The sequence below is a fragment of the Mus caroli genome, chromosome 5, assembly GCF_900094665.2.
Source record: "Mus caroli chromosome 5, CAROLI_EIJ_v1.1, whole genome shotgun sequence".
Lineage (NCBI taxonomy): Eukaryota > Metazoa > Chordata > Mammalia > Rodentia > Muridae > Mus > Mus caroli.
In genome coordinates, this window is record NC_034574.1 from 69,732,881 (window position 1) to 69,738,474 (window position 5,594).

Below are 5,594 nucleotides of genomic sequence, written 5' to 3' on the forward strand. Positions count from 1 at the left end.
CTCCTCCTCCTCCTCCCTCATCACCAACTTCTCCTCCTCCTCCTCCTCCCTCATCACCAACTTCTCCTCCTCCTCTTCCTCCTCCACCTCATCCCCCTCCCCCCTTCTTTCTCCTCCTCCTCTTTTGTCCTTTAGAACTTCTAATCTTCCAGATAGTGATTTTAATTTAGGACTGTGTATGGTGGTAATATCAAGTCTTTAGGGGGAAAAGGAGCTCTTGGTCTACCAGCTAAGAGTTTGGGGTCTTTGTATAGTTATGAGTCATAATGCTACAGTGGTAGTTTGAATATGCTTGGCTCAGGGAGTGGCATTCTTAGTGGGTGTAGCCTTGTTGGGGTGGGTGTGGCCTTGTTGGGGGTGGGTGTTTCTCTGTGAGAGTGGAAAATGAGACTCTCCTCCTAGCCACATGGAAGTCAGTCTTCTGTTTGCCTTCAGAACAAGATGTAGAACTTTCAGCTCTTCCAATGCCTGCCTGGACACTGTTATCCTTCCTGATATGATTATAATGTTCTGAACCTCTGAACCTGTAAGCTAACCCCAATTAAGTGTTGTCCTTTATAAGAGTTGCCTTGGTCACAGTGTCTCTTCACAGCAATGGAAACCCTAAGACAGAAGTTGGTGCCAGGGACTGGGGTATTGCTGTGATACCTAACCATGCTTTTGTTTGGAAGAATGTGGATTTGGGGACTTTAGATATGGAAAGCCATGGAATGCTTTAAGTGGGGCTTAATGGGCTGTCCTAGTGGAGATATGGAAGATTTTGTTTCTGAGAGTTATTTGAACTGTGGAAGCTTGGCTCTAGATGTTTCAGTGAAGAGGAATTTCAGTATGTGGCCTAGAGATTATTTTCGCAGTGTTTTGGTAAAGACTGTGGTTGCTTTTCGCCCTTGTCTGAAGAGTCTACCTGAGGTTAAGGTAATGTTGTTCTTTTTGAGTTACCTTGGTCATGGTGTCTTTTCACAGCCATGCAAACCCTAAGACTACTTTTTTTTTTTTTTTTTTTGAGACAGCGTCCTACTGTGAAGTTCTGATTGGCCTAGAACTCACTGTGTAGACCAGGCTGGACATGAACTCAGAGAGATCCTCCTACCTCTGATACCACTTATGGGAGGCACTTAGAATGGGCAAATTCGTACAGAGAGAAGGTAGAATAGTGGTCACCAGGGACCGTGGAGGAGGAGGACGAAGTGCAGAGTTGTTAGTGAAGGGATCCGGAGTTTGTTTAGGATGGACATGCATGACTTGTATAATAAGATGATATACTCCATGTCAGTGGGTTGCACAATTCAATTGAGTCAAATGGTAAACTTTCGTGTTAAATATTTTGCTACAGTTGAAAAGGACCTTGAACCAATATTATGGATATTTGTAAGGTTTATAGACACCAGTATCCCATTTGATGTTGGTGGGTTTGGAAGTAAAAGTGGCTTACTGTCTTCTGTGTACCCTTTGTAATTTCGGGTTGCCAGGGCCCTTGTGATTGGTGCTCTTGCCTTGTGTGACTGAGCGACTTTGTTCATGCATCTAGGTTCATCACCAAATACCAACGTCTTAAAGTGGAACCCTCCGTGGTGTGAGTCAGGAGCTGAGTTCAGTGCAGTCTGAGTCTCTTGTCCACACTTTGCTGGGCCTGTGCACAGTGCAGCCATAATGCCTGCAGGCCTGTCTGCCTGGTCCTGTGAGGTCAGTAACCGATTAGAGCTGATACGGCCCTGGGCCCTAACGGCTTTCCTTTCTTCCCCTGCTACTTTGCATTGTATGCACAGTCCCACAGTGAGAGCTTAAGACCGTGAGATTGAGGTGCTCTGCATATCTCTTGCAGTCATTTAGAAGCTGCTCCATTTCTCCAGCATCAGAAGAGAGGCTCCGCACACCAGGTCTTTCCTTCCACCTGGTCTGGAGGAGCCTGAAAAAAAAAGGGGGGCTGTAGCAAAGAAATACAGAAGCCTCTTGCCTCTCAGTCCCTTCACAACCAAAGAAAAGAGAAAGAAGTGGGGCTTGCCTACCTCACAATCAGCTGGGAACGACTTTAAATGTCAAGAATAAAAGGGTCCGGATGAACTCTGCTAAGGTACAATTTGTGGTAAATTGTCCCCCACTCCCAAGCGTGTAATTTGAAGCCTCCAGCTGGTTAAGGACAATAATTCCACCTGCTCTTTGTTCCTTGGAAGAGATTTCAAGCTGGGTTCTCCTCCATGCGGGCTCTGTGGTTTCCACTCCAGATTGCCTAATCTCTGAAGCTTTGAGTAATATTTTTGAAGTCTTTGTTTCTCGGGCCCCACACCCGGAGAAAAGGAAGTCGTCTACATAGTAGAGGTGCCTGGAGCCCAAACTAACTTTTGCGATCACTAATGATTGCATATTATGACACAAACAGCTGGGAACTTAGATGAAGTCACTTACAAGAGAGTGTTCACTCATGGAACTACGACATTCGTTACCACACTCCTCTACTATTTCCTCTTGGTGCTCTAAAATGAAAGCAAAAACTAAATTTAACAGAAAAAAAAATCATATGCATGTTTGCTCCCCTTAAGGGTAATGGCTGTATGTAACAGGCTGGCCTTGAACTTGCCCTGTAGCCAAGGATGATCTTGAACTCTCCCGGTCCTCCCAAGGGCCGGGATTACAGAGCAATGGCTATACCAACACTAGCTTCTGCTGTGTTTATCATGTGCTTGACTCTATAATAAACATAAAATGTCCTTCGTTTACTTCTCCTGTGATAAAGAGGGCTGTGACATCATCAGCTATAGCTTTGGGAAGAATACCTACAAACACAGATGTGTTTGAAGGCATCTCCTTCCTGCTGAGGCACAGAGTTGAGCATCCTGTGGTCATCAGTGGCCTTTGGCTTAGAGCAAGAGGCCAAAAAATAAATAAATAAATAAGTATAGATGGCTGACAGAGAAAACAGCAATCGCCTGGGGCTGGAAGCATAAACATTAGAATTTTAGGCAGTGGTAGTAGCCAGGTTTGGAGAGATTAAGATCTCTAGCTTTGGAGCACTCGGGCCTAAATGGGAGGTGTGTATCAAACCTCTCCTCTCAGGATCGGAGATCTGTGTGGAAGAAGAGACAGAAGGTAAGATCCAGATAGTGGTAGATAACACCAAGTCGACACTGTCTTCTAAACCCGACAGGGAAGATGCACCTATGAACTCAGAGACTGTAACAGCACACACAAGACCTATAAAAATTCAGGACAGACAAAATTCTAGCATAGAGATGAGGAAGTGGACCCAAAGTCCCACCCCTAACCAAGAAGTTATTCACAATTGTCACCTGCTGTGGGCGGGGAAAAGACCTTTTTAATCCAGTGGAGCACCAGAGCTTATATCTGTCATTTTCCATGGAAGGTCCCATGCTCAGGAGTAATTGACTAACACAGAATGGATTCCATGTATTTTTTTTTGAGATTTATTTATTTTATGTATATGAGTACACTGTTGCTGTCTTCAGACACACCGGAAGAGGGCATCAGATCCCACTACAGATGTTGTGAGCCACCATGTGTTTGCTGGGAATTGAACTCAGGACCTCTGGAAGAGCAGTCCGTGCTCTTAACTGCTGAGCCATCTCTCCAGCCTGGTTTTTGTGATGTGCTTTTGTCATGGTTTCATATTTTTTGTTTTGGGGGTTTTGATTATTATTATTATTTGGGGTTGTTGTGGGTTTTTGGCAAAGAAGGAACCTGAAGTTGATGGAGTGTGGAGGCACTGGGATGACTCAGAGGAGGGAAAGAATATGACCAAAGACATTTTAAAATCAATGGTTTTTTTTTAAAAGAATGTATAAATCATAACAGAAAAAAAAAAAAGATCGTAAGAGAAGTGGACACTTGGAAGAACAAGGCCAAGTCTAGGCAGCAGATTTCTTTTTGAAGTGCTTATTGAGAAATCTGCCCAGGCAAAGAGGGTGGAAAACCAGGACAGGTTTTAGTAGTCTGTGTTGCTGGAAGAAAAACCGAAGCTCGGGGACTATCAGTGAAGGGAATTCTGGGAAATAACTCAGGCTCTCTGGTGAGACTCTGGGTACATATCCCTTAGAGACGAGGAGAAATCTATGATGAGCCCAAGCCTTGTAGAAGTTGCTGGTCAGCCATGGACCAGCATGCAGCTGGCTTGAGGAGCCCTTCCTTGTCCATTGCTGTTTGCTGTCCGCAGGCAAGTCTCTGAGTTCTCTCTGGAAGAAGGGAAGTCATCCTCTTAATTTTTTAATTCATAGTGTATCGAGCTCAATAAATGTTCCCTGGCATCTCAAAACAGACAGCAGGGGAAATGAGCAACAGTAGAGCCAAGGAGGCTGAGATACAGGAGTCTGGGAAGTTTTTCAATGATGGTTGGCCTGTTCAGGAAAGTAGTTGACGTGGCAGAGAATTCTGCTGGGAAATTGGGATCTATAAAAAAGTAAGTAAATGAATGATGATTTTAGATTTTTTTTTTAATCTGAAATTAAGAAGTTCAACAAAAGTTTTATTTGTTATATTTGTACTATCAAACAAAGCCAAAGAGAATGGGCCAGGGCATAGGTCAGCAGGGAGATCTAGATCCAAGTCTTAGCAGATATTGATTTCCTTCATGCAGCGGCTCGTCTGGGTTCATTTAGATTGAGTAAAAAGAATCACAGGTACAGGAAAAAAAGGAACAAAAGACAAATGGCTCATGTTGAAAGTGCCCATCAAAGAGTTAAGAGAGGAAAACTGTGGAGAGATAACCTAAGAAAGAAGGGCTGAGAGATTCTCCAAAAGTGAGGAAAGAGACATCAAGCCATGGGTTTAAGAAGCACTGCAGCGCTTCAGACTGGAGAAGAGGTCATGCCTGCTCACACCAAAGTAACACTGCCGAGAAGCAAATGAGGTACAAAGTTTTCAGCTTCTGAAAGCAAAACTCAGATGATTTTTTTTTCCTCTCAATGAAACAGACATTGAGGAATATCCATCAGAATTCTGGCCAGTAAAGTTAAAATCATGACGTGTTTTCCTCTCTGGGTCTGGAGAGTCACAAGACCAACCATCACCACTTCTGACTTTCTTCCACAAAAGAATTTAGGGCTTTGCCTCTCAGTATGGAGAGGGAAAAAGCAAGGGTGTAGGTAAATGAAAAGGCAAAAGAGATATGGTATTGAAGAGTGTGAGGTAAAGGCATGTGGGATACAACCTAGTTGTATTTTGGATAGGAAATACAAAGACTGGCCATCACACTCCTATAGTTATTAAAAAAAAAAAAACAAAAAAAAAACTTAGCAAAGTCTCTTTTTATAAGATCATTATGTTAAAAATAATTTCATTTCATATTCCACTAGCAAGAGAACAGAAGATAAAGATTTTTAATACCATTCGTGAAAAAAAATCAAACTCACCAGGTATATAGGAATAAATCTATCATGTTATGTTCAGGACCTCTGTTCAAAAAAGCCCTAAAGCATTCCCGAGAGAAACAAAAGATGGTCTTAACACACAGACTCATGCTGTGTTCTAAATGAAAGGATAGAGTGTTGTAAAGACATCAACCCTAGATTTGTCTGTGGAGCTAATCCCAGACTGAAAGTAATTGCAGAAACATGGTGGGGGGGGCGGAAGGGAGGAGAGGGAGG

The 5,594-nt window shown here is 43.2% G+C and overlaps 1 protein-coding gene across 6 annotated transcripts in view; it reads left to right on the top strand.

Moving 5' to 3' along the window:
• The window catches only part of Kiaa1211 (KIAA1211 ortholog), a 217,949-nt gene that overhangs the window by 178,353 nt on the left and 34,002 nt on the right, over positions 1-5,594 (top strand). Inside the window, exons 1-2 of one of the 6 annotated variants that reach the window (XM_021162944.1) lie at positions 438-526; positions 1,529-1,683. The exons of 4 other annotated variants lie outside the window; for them this stretch is intronic. The gene's annotated coding sequence lies outside the window, so the exon portion shown is untranslated. Of the gene's footprint in view, positions 1-437; positions 527-1,528; positions 1,684-5,594 lie in introns of those variants that run through there. One more of the 6 variants, XM_021162945.1, reaches the window with a different exon arrangement.